This window comes from Martes martes, assembly GCF_963455335.1.
Source record: "Martes martes genome assembly, chromosome: 17".
Classification (NCBI taxonomy): domain Eukaryota; kingdom Metazoa; phylum Chordata; class Mammalia; order Carnivora; family Mustelidae; genus Martes; species Martes martes.
The window spans coordinates 25,954,582-25,973,344 of NC_137905.1; positions in this window are offsets into that span (position 1 = coordinate 25,954,582).

The following is an 18,763-nucleotide window of genomic DNA, read 5'->3' on the forward strand; positions in this document are numbered from 1 at the left end:
CGCTCAGGTCATGATCCCAGGGTCCTGGGATCGAGTCCCGCATTGGGCTCCTTGTCCAGCAGGGAGCCTGCTTCTTTCTCCTTGCCTCTGCCTGCCACTCAGCCTGCTTGTGCTCTCTCTCCCTCTGACAAATAAATAAAATCTTAAAACAAAACAAAACAAAAAGCTCCTGGGTCATGTCCAGCATTTCTTTTTTTTTTTTTTTAAAGATTTTTTATTTATTTATTTGTCAGAGAGAGTGAGCACAGGCAGACAGAGAGGCAGGCAGAGGCAGAGGGAGAAGCAGGCTCCCCACTGAGCAAGGAGCCCAACGTGGGACTCGATCCCAGGAGCCTGGGATCATGACCTGAGCCGAAGGCAGCTGCTTAACCAACTGAGCCACCCAGGCGTCCCATGTCCAGCATTTCTAAAATAACTGAACTTCTTCCTAGGGGAGTGAGGGGTGATTCCAGCACGCAGGTTGGAACTAAAAACCACATGCAAATAAGCCTTGTCACCTTACAGTCTTTTGGGAAGGCAGATGGAGGATAGGTTTTGAGAGTGTCCTTCCATAGGCTCTCTGTGCTGAGCCAAGACAAAAGGACCCCAGTATCCTCAATTCCAGCGTTCTCTACTTCCCAGTCTCTTGTAAACCCAAAAGGAGCCAAATAATGTGCTTGAACCATCTAACCATGACAGAATCCAAATGCCCTCCACACTGGACGGACAGACACACACACCTTCCAGTGCTCACCTGCTTTTCTGACCCATCAGCTGCCCTGCTCTGGAAAAGGAATACTGGTTATTTAGGAATTTTGATCAGAAGTTAATGTAGATGTACATTCAGGCCACTATCATTGTCACAAAGATTTACCAGATGGTGAAACACAACAATAATATTTTGAGATATTTTAAATCTATAGTCTGCTTTCCCAATTTCACTTCCTAGGACACAAGCAAGTAACTGGTCATATCACCATTGCCTCAGGAAGAAAAACAACCCGAAGCAGAAGTCAGAGAGAAAAGTGCAAATCCTCTTGATATTTTTATCTAAATTTTAAGCCACAGGAAGAAGAACCAGAAGCATGAGCGTATTAGGAATATGTGATGGGTCATCTTATGTGTTAATTGAACTGGACTTAGGGATGGCCACAGAGCTGGTAAAACACTTCTGGGTGTATCTGGGAGGGCTTTTGGAGGAGACTGGCATTTGAGTTGGTAGACTGAGCAAAGCCGATTTTAATCCCCTATGTGGGTGGGCATCACCCAATCCACTGGGGTCCCAAATAGAAGAAAAGGGTGAAGGAAGGGCAAGTTTGCTTTTCGCTTAAACTGAAACATTCAACTCTTCCTGCCCTCAGACCCTGGCAATCCTGGTTCTTGGGTCTGCAGTCTTAGATCAGGATTTACATGATCGGCTCCCTCAGTTCTCAGACTAGCTCCCCCCAGACTAGGACTGGGACTTACACCATTGACTCCCCTGGTCTTCAGGACTTTGGGCTTGGACTAGAACTCCGTCACCTGCTTTCCTGCGCCTCCAGCTTGCAGACATCAGATGATGGGACTTGTCAGCCTCCGTAATAGTGTAAGCCAATCCGCCGAAATAAATCTCTATAGATAGACAGATCCTACTGAATCTGTTTCTCTTAAGAACCCTAATACAGGCTACTGGTTAGAAGGAAAACAGAAGAGAAGCTTCCTCCTAGACTAGAAAATCTTCGTCTGGGCTAAGGAGCAAAGGAAAAGGGGAAAGAAGGTCGTCTGTGGGGCTAGACTCAGAGGAGCAGGAGAGGTCCTCTGTTCCAGCACCGATGCCCCAGAGGTTGGTCCTGGGGGGTGCAGTCTGACACTTCCACCACCAGATGGCAGCATCCGTCCACAGATGCTACAACCTGCCGAGCCCATCTCTGCAATACTCGGGAATTTGCTTACAGAACACTAGAGGGCCCTGATCCCTTGCCTCCTGTTAAAAGGTCAGGAGGGTGATTCAGAAAACATCTCCTGATAGGGGGCAGTCCTCTCCACACCTCCACAGGGGCACACTGACTCCCGCACTCCTGCACTGTTGCCTACCATACAGGTGTTGCTATTTTAAACACATACCCACCACAAAAAATGGCCAAGCTGAGAAAAGGCCTTTTTTAACCACCAAATCTCAAGGTTCAGAGGAAGCTTGCATCTGTTCCTTAGTTCCTATTTTAAATATAGAAGCCACTGGAGGGGGATGCCTGGGTGGCTCCGTCAGTTAAGCCACAGGTCATGATCTGAGGGTCCTGGAATCGAGTCCCGCATCGGGCTCCCGCAGTTGTCTCTCTGGAAAATAAATAAATAAATAAAATACTTACAAAAATATTTTTTAAGAAAGAAGAAAGTTTATGGGGCGCCTGGGTGGCTCAGTTGGTAGACCATGTGACTCTTGATCTCAGGGTTGTTAAGTTCAAGCCCCACATTGGGCATAAAGCGCAGTTTATAAATAAATAAATAAATAATTTTTTTTTAAAAAGCTTACATGCTGATGAGGCCTTGCAGGTGCTATTGTGATTACAGAAAACTGCATTTTATGCAACACCTGTGAGAATTCATGCTAACTGGAATTGCACATTCCATTCCATTTAACCATGGCTTCTCTTTGCTAAGAAAATGTCTACTCAGTATTTGACAAAATTTGATTAATTCGACTGGATCTTATTTATAAAAGGGAAAAAAGTGGCGAGTGACACTCAATTCTTTTCAGAGTACTGGATATTCTCATTTCCTCCTCCCCTTTGCTAAGCTGTGACAGAAGAATGAACAGGGTTTGGAATGAGACAAATTCGGTTTGAATTTCTTTTCTGTCACTCGGTAGTTCAGGGCAATGGAGAAGTAGCTGAACTTCACTAAGGATCAGTTTCCTAAAGTAACAAAAGGGAATAAAGCTTCCTCACAGTGCTTGGTACAGGGAAGTGCTTGCTAAGTATGAGTGAATCGTTTGTTTGTGGGTTTCCTGCAGACCCTGGACATGCAAAGTACAACCCCCTGGTTGACCTTGGGGGCTAATGAATCCTGACACTGAAACTGTTATTTAACATGCTCTATCTCAAGAAAGAGAGAGCACAATCAGGGAGAGCAGCAGGCAGAGGGAGAAGCAGGCTCCCCAGTGAGCGGGGAGCCCAATTTAGGACTCAATTCCAGGACCCTGGGACCACAACCTGAGCCAAAAGCAGACGCTTGAGCCACCCAGGTGGCCCTAAACTTTAAGTTATATGAAAATTGCCACACTTGTTCTAAAAAAACGTTCATATATAAAATAAAATAAAATGCATCCTGAGTTTAACTTTAAATGTTACATAAACCTGACCCCAGAGTCTTTTTTAATATATACTACTGCCAGCCATAGGACCATGATAGTCAACAAATCCATACGGGCTTAGGTTGCATTAATAAAACACTGAAGTTCTAAACCACAGAAATGGTCATCACACTCTGACTTTGACCTCTCCTGATGGGGCTAAGGTCTTGTTAAATCTATGACAGGTTGTGTTTAACTGAAGAAAGGATACTGATATGAAGTTCTTATTAGGGCATACAATGAGTTTTATTAACCAGAGAAGAGACATCAGGATGGCCAGAGGCCCCAGGCCAGACACCTCCAGGGTCCTGAGCTGTTTCTCCTGCCAGGAGCGGAAGAAGAGACAATTTAATAATGGAGATACAGTACCTGTCCTCAAATACACACAGTATTTCTCTTCCCACTTTGGTGATCAGATGCACACCTATGAATTGAAGGTACACAGAGTCTGTCTCATTAAAAGCAAGAACATTGTCACACCAAGTGCTGTCCCACATATGGAACAGGTGGCCTGATCAGGGCACCAGTAAATATTTGATGCATCAATGAGATGCATAAGCAGAAACTTCTTCCGTATACGTGACATGCTACGCCAAATTCTAGGTGCATAATGGCATTGGAGGTAGGCTCTGTTTCTGCCCTCACAGGGCCTTTGCAGGAAAAACAGGGCCAAAAAAAAAAAAAAAAAGGCAGGGAAACATAACTATAAAGCATGAAATGTACTATAATAAACACAGAGTGAAAGGAGCCCCATCCAAGGGGCACCTGACCCTGACTCTGAGTAGTCAGAAAAGGATCCTCAGAGAATGGTTACCTAATTTGAGACCTCATGAATGGGAGTTAACTATATAAAGAAGATGGAGAAAAGGGAGGATGTTGCACTGAGAACAATGCTCCTTCCCAAACATTGTTTTCTATGACCTCTTTCTCATATGCGACCTTTATAAACACCAAGAAAAAACTGCCCATTGTTCTCAGTTATGCTGTGTAACAAGGCACCCTAATATTTTGTAGCTTAAAATCACAATCATTTATATGCTCATGACCCCACATCTTGGCTGGGCTCCCCCATGTGGCTGCAGTTACTGGTCGGCTCAACCCAAAGGCACTGCCCACACGGCATCGGTCAGGGCCCCCCAGTTTTCCTGCACTAGCCTCCCACCCCAGGAAGGCTGGGTGGAGAGCTTCTTCACACCGTGGTGCCGAGGCTGCTTTCCAAGAGGGTGAAGGAGGAAACAGACTCTTTTCCATGGGAGGAGCTGCAAAGCTCTGGCTCTGTTTTTCTATCTACCACACGTCTGCTGAGAAAACACAAAATGGAAGAACTCACAGAAGACTCCAGAAAAGAACTCATTCTAAAGGACGAGGAAGAGTTTGCTGAGGAAAGCAGGAGTGCACAGCCCTACGGTGGCAGGGAGGTGTTAGGAAGCACACGCGACCTGCCTGGGGAAAGACACGGCAGGAAAAGAACTGTCCCGACACGCATTTGGCTGCTTTAGGACACGAGTGATATCCCTTGACCGTGTCAAGGACAAAAGCATGAAGGCCGCTAGGACCAATGCAGCAGTTCGCCAAGAGAACGTTTTTCATCAGGGGAGTTAGGGAAACACTCTTTCCCTTCTGCATGTGAGATGATGTTTCACAGATGCCACATGACATAACAACCAAACTACTTATTCCCGTGGATCCGGTCAGGACCCTGATTCTCTGTACTTTCTGTGCCCCTTACGTGATGCGTGTGAACCCGAGTCCTTGTTTAGAGCACATCGATTCACTCAGGTTAGAAGAGAGGGGAGTATCCTCAGCAAGTACCGTGACCCCACCTGACGTGGTCACAGACACCGAAGCCAGAGGACCAGCATGAAAGCAGACATGAAGGGAAATGGCGAACATCTAACCCAACACACGGGATCTCCCTTGAGTTGGTTTTATACACAGTACTTTTTCTCTCCGTGTCCTCAATCAGTTGGAAGAAGACGCTTCCTGGCTTCTGAGATAGCAATCCTAGAATTAACCAGTTTTGGCAAAGCCAGGATAAAGATGACAGAGATTGCCCAGGGTCACGTGAACCGAATGATTTAAGCCGCTAAGAACGGACAGTAAACATTTCCTCACATTAATGGTTGCTCTGTGAGCAGCAACCAATGTGACTCATGATGAAAATGTAGTCACCAAAGACCACATATTATTATTGTATGATTCCATTTATACAAGAAGGCCCAGAACAGGCAAATCCGTAGAGACAGAAAGTAAGATTAGTGACAACCTAGTCAGGGTAGGGGAGGGAAGAAATGGAGGGCAGCTGCTAAAAGAATACAAAATTTCTTTGAGGGGTGATGAAAATGTTCAAAAATTGATTGTAACGATGGTTATACGACTCTGTGAATATATTAAAAACCAACGATTTGTACATTTTTTGCTTTCTTAAGTTTTTATTATTTTTTTGTAATCTCTACACCCACCGTAGGGCTCAAACTGACAACCCCAAAATCAAGTCACACACTCAGCGGAGCCAGCCAGCCACTCTGAACGGTGAACTTTAAAGGGTTAATTATATAGTATGTGAATGATGTCTCAGTAATGCTGTTCCAGAAAATTAAAGTCAAAAACTCTCTTTCCATGCAAATCCCATCATCTGGAGGCTGTGAACCATCCTCTAAGCTAAACTTTGAGCTCAGAAGGTCTTTTCCAAAATCAAAAGGAGACAGAGTCTCAAGGCAAAAACGAGTATAAATGTTTTCTGCTTCCTAATGGTGCCCTTTGTTTAATGCAAAGGAAGCACCTATAGACATGCAAGCAGAAAATCCAGTAATTTTTGATAACTACCAGCTGGAATTTACACAATCCAATTAACCTGTCCGCTGACAAAAACTCTCCCTTTGTTTTGCTTTGTGGGGAGAAGTGGAGTCTCCTGGAGGTGGGGAGAACAAAGACCTGCTGATTCGATGCATTTTGTAGTAAATTAGCAAGACTAAAAACATGTCCCTGGGCCTCAGGCTGACTGCAGTTTGCTGAGATAGGAAGGAATCCCTCAAGGACACACAGGTCTGGGGCTACTTATGCTGCACAGTGGATTCATCACTCAGTCATCCTTCCAGCAAAAGCAAATTACCTCCTATGTTGTACAAGGCCCTAAAGAAATTAGACAAGTTAGGGGAGCTTGGGTGGCTCAGTGGGTTAAGCGCCCAACTCCTGATCTCAACTCAGGTCTTTGATCTTAGGGTCATGAGTTCAACCCCCACACGGGGCTCCGTGCTTAGCATGGAGCCTACTGGAAGGAAGGGAGGGAGGAAAAGAAATAAAGAAACTAGACAAGTGATCCTAATGTAGAGCCAATAGTTAAGCTGAAAGTTAGCAAGATGGCACCTCCCAGGGCGGACTTGTCTTGGGTGACCTGATCAAAAATGAGCATAGGCAATCATAATGACACACATCGTTTTTAAGAGCTTTCACATACTACAGTCTCCAGTGATACTCCTTTAGTCATGGTTTGGAAACCGTTTTATTTTTTTTTTTTTTTTTTTTTTTAAAGATTTTATTTATTTATTTGTCAGAGAGAGTGAGCACAGGCAGACAGAGAGGCAGGCAGAGGCAGAGGGAGAAGCAGGCTCCCTGCTGAGCAAGGAGCCCGATGTGGGACTCGATCCCAGGACGCTGGGATCATGACCCGAGCCGAAGGCAGCTGCTTAACCAACTGAGCCACCCAGGCGTCCCTGGAAACCGTTTTAATAACATTATTTGCACATGAGGAAACAGAGGTTCAAAAACACCAGGAGCATATAGCAGACAGGGCTTTGATTTTGCAGACATGGAGCTCTTAATTCAAATGCCATCAATACAACTTACTAGCCTTCTGACTTTTCGCAAGTTTTTGAAACTTTACTGAATTTCAGTCTCCTCAACTTAACAGTGTTGGGTCCATGGTCAAAGGAGCAAGACTGATACAAAGCGAAGGTCAAGCAAAGCTTTATCTCGCGCCAAGCGTCAAGAATCAAACTGACTGGCCAGGGACGTCTCTTGCAAAAAGACTACGACCCTCTGCCTTACAGACTAGCTTTCAAGGGCAAAGGCCATGTGGTTGGGCCTGGCCACGCACAGGTGACCAGTGAGTTGTAACACAGAGAAAGCTGCACAGTGCTGCTAGGTCACACATAAGTGACCAATTGAATTACCCTATAGTAGATATTTGAACTAGCCTGTCACCTTGGTCAGAATGGGCGCCCAAAAGGCACCCAAAGGGCAGGGCCCATACTCCTTGGTAGCTAGGAGACAGTATGCGCCCCCACTGATTAAATGCCTCCACCTGGCCTGACCCACCCATGTATTTGGGCTTTGTTACCTGGGACTGGTTTCCGGGACTTGTTTTTAAGTAAGTCCCCTGGGGGGAGGGGCAGGGCCAGGATGGAGCTGCTCTGGCTAAACAGGCCCTTACAACAAACAGCAACAGTGATAATGCATCTCTCATAGGCTTGTGTGAAATAGAGGAGAACTTATTCACATACATGTGCACATGCATACGTATGCACACACGTACACACACACACACACAGAATGCCTGGCACTTCAACAGAGTTTAGCAATCGGTTACTAAGCTGTGTCCTCTGGAGTCAGACTACTTCAGTCAAAATTGCAGGCCTGCCATGTGCCAAGTTCACAAATTTAAGAAGTATGGCTTCTCACATCACATTTCCTTACCTACAAAATGGGTCAATAGTAGCAGCTGCCCATAGGTTTGTTGTGAAATTTAAAGATGACAAAAGGGGACACCTGGGTGGCTCAGTTGGTTAAGCTTCTGCCTTCAGCTCAGGTCATGAACTCAGGGTCTTGGGATGGAGCCCCACATCAGGCTCCCTGCTTAGCGGGAAGCCTGCTTCTCCCTCTCCCACTCTTCCTGCTTGTATTCCCTCTCTCGCTGTGTCTCTGTCAAATAAATAAATAAAATATTTAAAAAATATAATAATAAAGATGACAAAGGCATATAAAGTTCATAATAAATAGTCAATAAATTACGGAAATAAAAAGGATAATGATAAGGTACGCCTGAGTGGCTCAGTCGGTTGAGCGGCTGCCTTCGGCTTGGGTCATGATCCTGGGGTCCTGGGATCAAGTCCCGCATTGGGCTCCTTTCTCAGCGGGAGCCAGCTTCTTTCTCTGACTCTGCCTGCCTCTCTGCCTACTTGTGATCTCTCTCTCTCTCTCTGGCAAATAAATAAATAATTTTTTTTAAAAAAGGATAATGATAATAAAGGCAATGATTGTCTTAATTCTCAAACAATTTGTTCAGGGTCACATAACAGATAAGCTAAAAGCAGCTTCCCATTCTAGGTCTTCCAAACTTAAATACTGGTGTCTTTCCATTATTAGACAAGATTGCAAGGTCAAAAGCAAGGATATGAGATACTTTCAGATTCCAAAAAGTCTTCGGTGGCTGAACATACTTGAACAACATTCAGGAAACAATAGATACGTCTAAGAAAAAAGAGAAAAGGGAACACTTCCTAACTCATTGAATGAGACGCACACCGTTGCCGTGATTCCAAAAGTAGATAAAGACATGACCAGAAAAAAAAGAAAACTAAAGATCAATGTCTTTCAGGAACATAGACGTAAAAATCCTCAATTAAATACTAGCAAAGTGAACCCAACAACACATAAAAATAATTAAACACTATGACCAACTGAGATTTACCCCAGGAATATAAGATCAGTTAAAAAACAAAAACCAATCAATATAATATACCATATCCACAGAATAAAAACAAAAACCACATAACCATCTTAATAGATTCGGAAAAAGCATTTGACAAAACCCAACACGCTTTTATGATTAAAAGAAAAGAAAAAGCAAACACTGAACAAACCAGGAATAGAAGGAAATTTCCTCAACCTCATTAACAGCATATTTGAAAAATCTACTGAATAGTGAAAGACTGAAAATTATCTCCCTAAGGTAAAAAACAAGACAAGAATGTCCACTCTGACCCCTTCTATTCAACATTGTGCAAAATGGTAGCAGAGCAATTAGGCAAGGAAAAGAAATAAAGACATCCAGATCAGAAAGACATGACAGGATCTTATACATAGAAAACACCAAAGAATCCCCTAAAACACTCCAGAGCTAGTAAGTAAATTCATCAGGCAAGTTTCAGAATACAAGATCAATACCAAAAAAAAGGAGCTGTATTTCTATAAACTAGCAATGAACAACCTAAAGATGAAATTAGGAGAATAATTTCACCCATAATAGATCAAAAAGAATAAAATACTTAGGAATAAATCTAATCAAATAAGAGCAAGGCTTATACACCAAAAACTACAAAACACTATTGAAATTAAAGAGGATCTAATAAATGGGAAGAAATCCCATCTTTGTGAATCAAAAAAGTTAATATTGTTCAGATGGCAATCTTCTCCAACCTGATTTAACAGAACAGGTTCAATACAATCCGTACCAAAATCTCAGCTGGATTCTTTGCAGCAATTAATAAGCTGGTCCTAAAATTCATAAAGAAATTCAAGGGACCTAAAATATCCAAAACATCATGAAAGAGAATGTTTGGAGGACTCACACTTCTTATTTTCAAAGCTTACTACAAAGCTGTAGAAATAAAGACCGTGTGGTACTGGCATAAAAACAAACCTATACATCAAAGGAAGTACATTAAGAGCCCTGAGATAAGTCTATACATCTATAAACAACTGTTTTCCCATAACATGCCAATACCACTTAATGGGGGGAGAATAGTCTTTTCAACAAATAAGGCCAGGACATCTGGAGAGCCACATACAAAGGAATGCATTTGGACCTCAACTACACACCGTACACAAAAATTAACTCAAGGGGCACCTGGGTGGCTCAGTGGGTTAAGCCTCTGCCTTCAGCTCAGGTCATGGTGGTCTCACGGTCCTGGGATCAAGCCCCGAGTCGGCTCTCTGCTCAGTGGGGAGCCTGCTTCCCCCTCTCTCTCTGGCTGCCTCTCTGCCTACTTGTGATCTCTCTCTCTCCATCAAATAAATAAATCAAATCTTTTTTAAAAAATTAACTCAAAATGGATCAAAGGTGGGACACCTGGGTGGCTCAGTAGGTTAAGTGTCAGACTCTTGATTTGGGGTCAGGTCATGATCTCAAAGTCGTGGAATCAAGCCCCACACAGGGCTCTGTGCTCAGTACAGGGTCTACTTATCTCTCCGTATCCTCCTCCCCATGCTCACTCACTCTCTCTCTCTCTCTCAAATAAATAAATGAAATCTTTAAAAAAAAAAAAAAAAGATTTCATTTATTTATTTGACAGAGAACACAAGTAGGCAGAGAGGCAGGCAGAGAGAGGGGGGGGAAGCAGGCTCCCTGCTGAGCAGAGAACCCAATGAGGGACTCAATCCCAGGACCCTGGGATCATGACCTGAACTGAAGGCTGAGGCTTAACCCACTGAGCCACCCAGGCGCTGATGAAATCTTTTTTTTTTTTAAATGGAGTACCTCACTGGCTCAGTCGGTTAAGCATCTGACTTCGGCTCAGGTCATAATCTCAGGGTCCTAGGATTGAGCCCCATGTCAGGCTCCAAGCTCAGCAGGGAGTCTGCTTGTCCTTCTCCCTCTCCTTCTGCCTCTCCCCTAGCTTGTGCTCTCTCTGTCTCTGTCTCAAATAAATAAATAAAATCTTTTTTTTTAATGGATCAAAGGCCTAAATGCAAGAGCTCAAATCATAAACTCTTAAAATAAAACAGGAATAAATCACTGTGACCTTGGATTAGAAAATGTTTTCTTAAAGACAGCACCAAAAGTACAAGATGCAAAAGAAAGACAATAGATAAACTGCACTTCCTCAAAATTTAAAGCTTCGTGCTTCAAAGGATACCATCAAGATAGTGAAAAGATGACCCACAGAATATTTGCAAACCACATTTATCTAATAAGGTTAAGTAACCACAGCACATAAAGTATTCTTTTTAAAAAAAAAAAAGATTTTATTTATTTATATGAGAGAGAAAGAGAGAGCAGGGAGAGAGGCAGAGGGAGAAGCAGGCTTCCCACTGAGCCAGGAGCCCGATATAGGGCTTGATCTCAGAACCTGGAGATCATGACCTCAGCTGAAGGCAAACGCTCAACAGACCAAGCCACTCAGGCACCCCCAAAAAAGAAATATTCAACTTTTTAAGTAGATAAAAAATACTTTCGACACCTCACACCAGTCAGAATGGCTAAAATTAACAAGTCAAGAAATGACAGATGCTGGCGAGGATGCGGAGAGAGGGGAACCCTCCTACACTGTTGGTGGGAATGCAAGCTGGTGCAACCACTCTGGAAAACAGTGTGGAGGTTCCTCAAAAAACTGAAAATAGAGCTACCCTACGACCCAGCAATTGCACTACTGGGTATATATCCTAAAGATACAAACGTGGTGCTCCGAAGGGGCACGTGCACCCGAATGTTTATAGCAGCAATGTCCACAATAGCCAAACTGTGGAAAGCGCCTAGATGTCCATCAACAGATGAATGGATAAAGAAGATGTGGTATATATACACAATGGAATACTATGCAGCCATCAAAAGACATGAAATCTTGCCATTTGCGACGACGTGGATGGAACTAGAGGGTATCATGCTTAGCGAAATAAGTCAATCGGAGAAATATAACTATTATATGATCTCTTTGATATGAGGAAGGGGAGATGCAAGGTGGGGGGGTTTGGGGGGAGGTAGGAAAAGAAAAAAATGAAAAGATGGGATTGGGAGGGAGACAAACCATAAAAGACTCAATCTCAAGAAACAGACTGAGGGTTGCGGGGGGGAAGGGGGACGGGAGAGGGTGGTGGGGAAATGGACATTGGGGAGGGTATGGGCTATGATGAGTGCTGTGAAATGTGTAAACCAGATGATTCACAGACCTGTACCCCTGGGGATAAAAATACATTATATGTTTATTAAAATAAAAAATTAAAAAAAAAAATACTTTCGAAGAAGATAGACAAATAGCCAAAAAGCACATAAAAAGACACTCAACATTGTTATCCAGGAAATGCACATCTAAACCACCATAAGAGGGGCACCTGGGTGGCTCAGTGGGTTAAGCCTCTGCCTTCACCTCGGGTCGTGGTCTCAGGGTCCTGGGATCGAGCCCCACATCAGGCTCTCTGCTCAGTGGGGAGCCTGCTCCCCCCTCTCTCTCTGCCTACCTGTGCTCTCTTTCTCTCTGTCAAATAAATAAATAAAATCTTTTAAAAAATTTAAATCACCATAAAATACCTCTTTATACACACTAAGATGGCCACAATTTTCTGAAAAAAAAGACGTGGTGAGGATGTGGAAAAATTCAAACCTTCATACGCTGCTGGTGGGAATATAAAATGGTGGGGCCTCTGTGGAACAGAGTCTGGAAGTTCCTCAAAAAGTTAAATATAGAGTAACCATATGACCCAGCAATTCCACTCCTGGGTGTACATCCAGAGAAAGGAGACCTGATCATACAAAACCTTGCACATGAATATTCATAACAGCATTTATTCATAATAGCTAAAAAGTGGAAACAAGCCAACATCCATCAACTGACAGATGGATATAAACAAAATGTGGTATATAGAACAGAATATTATTTGGCCCCAAAAAGAAATGAGGAGCGGATGTATGCTCCACCATGAACGAACTTTGGAAACATTAATGAGAGAAGCCAGACACGGAAGACATGCATCATATGAGGGCATGGGGAGGGGGAGGGAATGGAGATATGACTGCTGAGGGTTGGAGGTTTCTCTCTGGGATGATAAAAATGTTCTGGAATTAGATGGTGACAAGTTGTACAGTCTTGTGAATATGCTGAAAACAACTGAATGGTATACTTTCACGTGGCTCATTTATGGTATGTGAATTACATCTCAGTTTTAAAAAGAGAGACAATGGAAGCTGACATTAAGGCCACTATGGGAGGGCTTCCTCACGGCTAGCATGGGACCTCTCAGGCTTTAACCATGTTTCCAGGGAAGCTATGTTGATTGCAAGGCCAGCGTGGTTTGTGCAAAATTGTCGGGCAAAAACTGTGTTGGTCACGTGACTTGAGTTACAGAGCTCTTGCAACTGGTTTTGAATGTCAGAGAATATCTTTTTTTTTTTTTTTAAAGATTTTATTTTTTTGACAGAGATCACAAGCAGGCAGAGAGGCAGGCAGAGAGAGAGAGAGGAGGAAGCAGGCTCCCTGCTGAGCAGAGAGCCTGATGCGGGGCTTGATCCCAGGACCCCGAGATCATGACCTGAGCCGAAGGCAGAGGCTTAACCCACTGAGCCACCCAGGCGCCCCAATGTCAGAGAATATCTTGAACTCTGTTTGGATAGAAGGGTTTCTGCCATGACCACAAGGCACTCGTAAAATTTTATCCCTCCCTTGTCCCCTAGCATTATGTGCCATCAGGAAAGTATATAAAGGTTCATTCACATCTCTAGTAGAAAGTGCTTTACATTGGTCATTCACTCATTAATTCATTTATTTTCCCAGTACTTTCACTTGTACAAGGTCAAATAGTTCCTACTTTAAGCTTGGATGTCCGTATCATTGTTGGGAGACAAGTCTCCCTGGAATTCTCACTTTCTGCGTGTTCTAGGTCTTTTGAGCCAAAGATGTGTTTGAACAGCAAACAGCCTTGGAAGCTAGAAATATGTTCCCTCCTGAGAGACTTGGATATTACCTCCCCAGAGATGTCCCAGTAATAAAGATAAGCCTTCTCTCTCCCTGGAGGATTTGCTCATATTCCAGGCTAATGAGTAATCTCTCTCTTCAGAGGAGAAGGACGGGTCAGCAGTTTCCTCATTTCAGGGCTCCTCTTCCGTGGGGTGCCCCATAACATGTGCAGGTAACACGCAGCCCTCACCACATTTCCCCACGAACTTGGAACACAGGAAGTGTTGCTTTGGCTGCTGGTTTTGCCATGAGTAATAAACCTGTGTCACTGACCCAGGGGGCACATGTTTTCTGTCAGTATATGCGTATAAAATTGTGTCAGGCCAATTTGTAAGCTTGCAAGTAAGGTAAAATCTCAGGCCTTTCACGATTTTTAACTTAATGTTTTATAAAATGCGGAATAACAATGCTTAGATAAGCATCTTAAGGGTTTGAATCAAGTCATGTGAATAATGCACTTAGCTTATTATTTGTCACTCACTGTGCCTTATTTTATTAATTACTCTACTAAACACACAAAGTTAGGGGCACAGTAGACAACAAGAAAGAGATTTGGTTCTTGAATTTCTGTCTGAAAACATGACTTTGTACTCTGGCTCCACCACTAACCAGATTTGTGACAAAGGACAGGTCATCCCTCTCTCAGACCTTTGTGTTCTCATCTGCTAAAGTAGAATACTGGAAAAGGTCAACATTTAAAAGATGTTTTCCTAGAAGCATTAGATTCATGAGATTATTCTGGGCAGGGAAAGGGTTCTTGGACACAGACATCTGGGAGACTTTGCATCTGGTAAGTCTCCCCTAAAAATGTATAAGGCATAGAGTAAAAATTCAGAGAGCCCTGCAGAAAAGAAGACTGATTTGAATGAAGCCAAAGTTTCCAAAATGTCATTTGACCACAGAACCCTTTCTTCCTTGTGACACCAAACTAGCAGCCCATTGATTGTATTGTAGAAAATGCTGGACGAGGTGATCTAAGGGTCTTTCAAAGGTCAACAACCTTTTACCTCTCTATCATTTACCCATGTCTGATGTTTCTTTCTGTAGTTTCAAGCTCAGGTTATGAGTGACAATGATCTTCTTGTGGACAGGAACCACACCTTTTAAGATTTTATTTGTCTGAGAGAGAGAGAGCACAAGTAGGCACAGTGGCAGGCAGAGGGAGAAGGAAAGAAGCAGACTCCCCACTGAGCAGGGAGCGCCATGTGGGGCTCCATTCCAGGACCCTGAGACCATGACCAAGCGGAAGGCAGCCACTTAACCAACTGAGCCATCCAGATGTCCCAAAACGGCATTTCTTTTGATCCAGTAATTCCACGGTCAGTACAGCCTTCTGCAGCAACCTTCTGGTCCCGTGCATATGCGTGAGCTTCATAGCCTCCAACATGCACAGCTGGAGATGGAAACAGCTTGAGCCCATCTGGGCCTTTTCGAAAAGGCTGCATCACACCTCTTATGCTCAGTGCCCACAACGATGTCACTCTGAACTACTTGGGAAATGCTCTCTCCAGTTTGGGGGACAGCCTGTGTCCACTAAATCAATGGCCTGGACTGCTGTGATCCTGATATTTTCCTCTTTTTAATAATTTTTTTAAATGACAAAAACACTCATTTAAGTTGTGTGAAGGAGGTGACTTCAACCTCCCAAAGGAATGAGAGCTGCACCTGGGCCTAGAAGTGGTGCCAGACACATGGCTTAGATTAAGGCAAAAGAACAGTTTCAAGTTCGAGTTCAAGTTTGTTTGTGTGTGTGTGGCTCTGTCAGGGCCTTAGCAAGATTAAAGCACAGCTTACTTGGGGGAACTAAATGCTATGAATGTGTACATTGGGTTCCACTTCTCTGAACTGTGCTGAGGAGCTCAAATCCTCTTAACCACTGAGCACGGGTAGTCTCTCCTCAGGGCAGCGTCCAGCCTTGGCTTTGAGGTCACTGACAGCACCCTGTCCCTGCCCTCCCTGCTGTCAGCTGAATGAGGCCTGGAACTTGTCTGAATCCCCTAAGTTGCCTTCTCAGGGCCACGACACTTGCAGAGAAAGGAACAAGGAAGACCTGGTTGGCTCTGACATCACTGATCTGTGACTTTGAGAGAGTCATGTGGCCTCTCTGAGCCTCCCACACTCTACTTCCCTACAAAACGGGGCTGATAATCATGCCATGAAAAACTCATCAGACTGCTGGTGGGACATCTCTTACCCATCTCCAGCTCATGAGATATCTGGAGGGATCTTGACTTTGTCCATCTACCTTGTCTCTGGTATCTTCCAGGCTTGACAAGGGCCACACCATCATCCTGGTAATAATGTCCTTTCTGTTTTGTTTTGCTTTTTCTTAGTAAACTGTTATTCACTGTTCTAGAATCCAGTCAAGTATTTCCTCCTCCAAATGGTTTTTCTTGACATCCCAGGCTGATGGTCCCTGTACTGCATTCCTCTGGCAATAGAAGCACTTCTGTTTACATTTGCTACTGCACTTAGAGAACTAAAATCACAGTTTCCACCTTTAAGATGCTCACAGACAGATGCACCATATTCTTTAATAACTGGGCTTTTTTGGAATGTCCCCTCTCGGATGGCTAATACATGTCTAGGCACATAATGGTTGGTGGCTGAAAGTGAAAGTATGTGGGGTGCAGGGGCCACCAAGACAGTACAAGGACCCAAGGGGTGTGGGGGCAGCACTGGCATTGTCTGTGACACTGGAGGAGGCCAGCCGGCCAGCACCTGCCTCTCTTCATGGTCGGCGGATCCTGCAAGACCTCTCAAGGGCGATATGGAAGCAGAGATGGGATTGGCCATATGTTTTAGAAGGAGCCCACTGGCTACCATATGCAGAATGTATAGAAGGAGCAAGACTAGAGTCAAAGAGTCCAGTGAGTGGCTTTTGGTGTGACTCAAGACAGGCCTGATGGCGCTGGTCATGTGAATGGCAAGAGGCAGGAGGCTTCCGTTCCCTGTGGTAAGGAGAAAGCTGGAGCTGAATCCAGCTCTGCCCCTCCATGGCTATGGACTTCAAGTGCCAACTTCACAGCATCACTGTGAAGAATATGTGAGGGAATAAATGTTTTAGTAGTAGTAGTGTGCTAGGCATGTTCTGGAGGTGAACTGGGGAGTATGGCAGGTGGCAGAGAGCAAGATCAAGGATGACTCTTGGATTTCTGGCTTAAGGAAATAGGCTGGTAAGTCAGAAATGACTCAACTATGAGCATGTCAGGTCTTAGGACAGGTAGGAGCAGGACACACTTGGGATCTGTGGGTGGAACTTGTTTAGGCCCTCATATCTCAGCCCTAGCTCTGCTGCTTGGTCCTCACTCCCTTGGGCAGGGCAGGGTGGGTGCAGCATAGGCAGCCAGAAAGAGTGGAACTCATTGGAAAGAACAACAGTTCAGTTATCTGAGAGGCTAGGCCTTATCAGAGGTGCTCTGGATGGCCCTGGGCAAGTCACTTCACTATCATGCATGTGAATAGAGGAAACATTTCCCAGACACTGAGAGCTAGAAAGGACTGATGAGGACCTTGAAACATTTCTTCATTCAAGGTCCTACTCATGTGCCACTTCCTCCATGTCACCTCTCCTGGTTCCCCAGCCAGCAACAACCACTCTCCACTTGGGGCTCCTAAAACCAGCACCCCTGAGCACTTACAAGGCTCTGTCTGGCCCCTGCCCACCCCACAGTGCTCCTTGCCCCATGAGCCGCTCTGCTCCTCCTGGCTGCGGGTGGCTGGCCCCAACACCTGGTGAGTCCAGACTGCAGCTCCTGCTGTCATGATCCTAGCCAACAGGGGAGCTGGCTGGTTTTCCTTCGACTGAAAAGTCCGAGTGTGAAGCAGAACCAAAGGAAATCAAAGCATACCTGTACAACAGGGCTGTACAACAGGGACGCCACAGAAGGATACCATTAATAAAGAATTTTTAAATAATTTATTAATATCCTTAGAGTGATCAGGCAGAGAAGGGTGGATGTATTTCTCCAGAGTAATTTCACAGATGCAGAAAAGTGTTTGCAAACACTCTGTGAGCCAGTGGGAGAGGTTTCCAGAGGGCCCACGAGTTATTCTCGTGGGCCCCCAGGATACTCTTGGGTTCAGGAGATGCTCTCCCACCCCAAAGAGGGTCACAGTCACCAGAAACTACCCCCTCCTGCCTCTTGCTAGGATGCTGCTGACTGTGGCAGGGCAGTGCCTTCCCCCAGACATCCCCAAGCTGTTCTTCTGAGGCTCTGCATGCCTCTTGGGGCAGGCTGGGCAGAGAGGGCAGGGGTTGTGAGGATACAGAAGACTCTGGTCAGTTCAGAGAAAGGGTTACCTCTTCAGATGAGAGTGGTCCTCTCAACCAGCACCACCCCTTCTCCACCCAAGGCAGCCAAGGCAGCCCAGCATCCCCTGCCCTGGCCCAGCTGGCCTCCTCTGTCCTCCTCAGAAACAGGGGGCCACAGAGCTTCTTGCCTGATGGGTTTGAAAGCTGGCACACAACTACTCCCCACCACTCCAGCATACTGAATACCCACATGCAAATGGGCACATACACAGACATCCGCAGAGACACATGCCACTCATTTCCACATGCACAAGGTCATACTCAAACACAATCACCCCAAGTGTACATGCATGCCCTCCATAAACACCAAAGACATGCATGTTCATATACAGCTACACACATACACACACACAGAGGCACTACAAGTGTTCTGGCCTTCCAGATTTTATATACAGTTATATACCTGGCCCCTCTTTCCACTGCCGCATTCACTTGCCCAAGCAAGGTCACTCAGCAGGACGGTGTGAGAGGAGT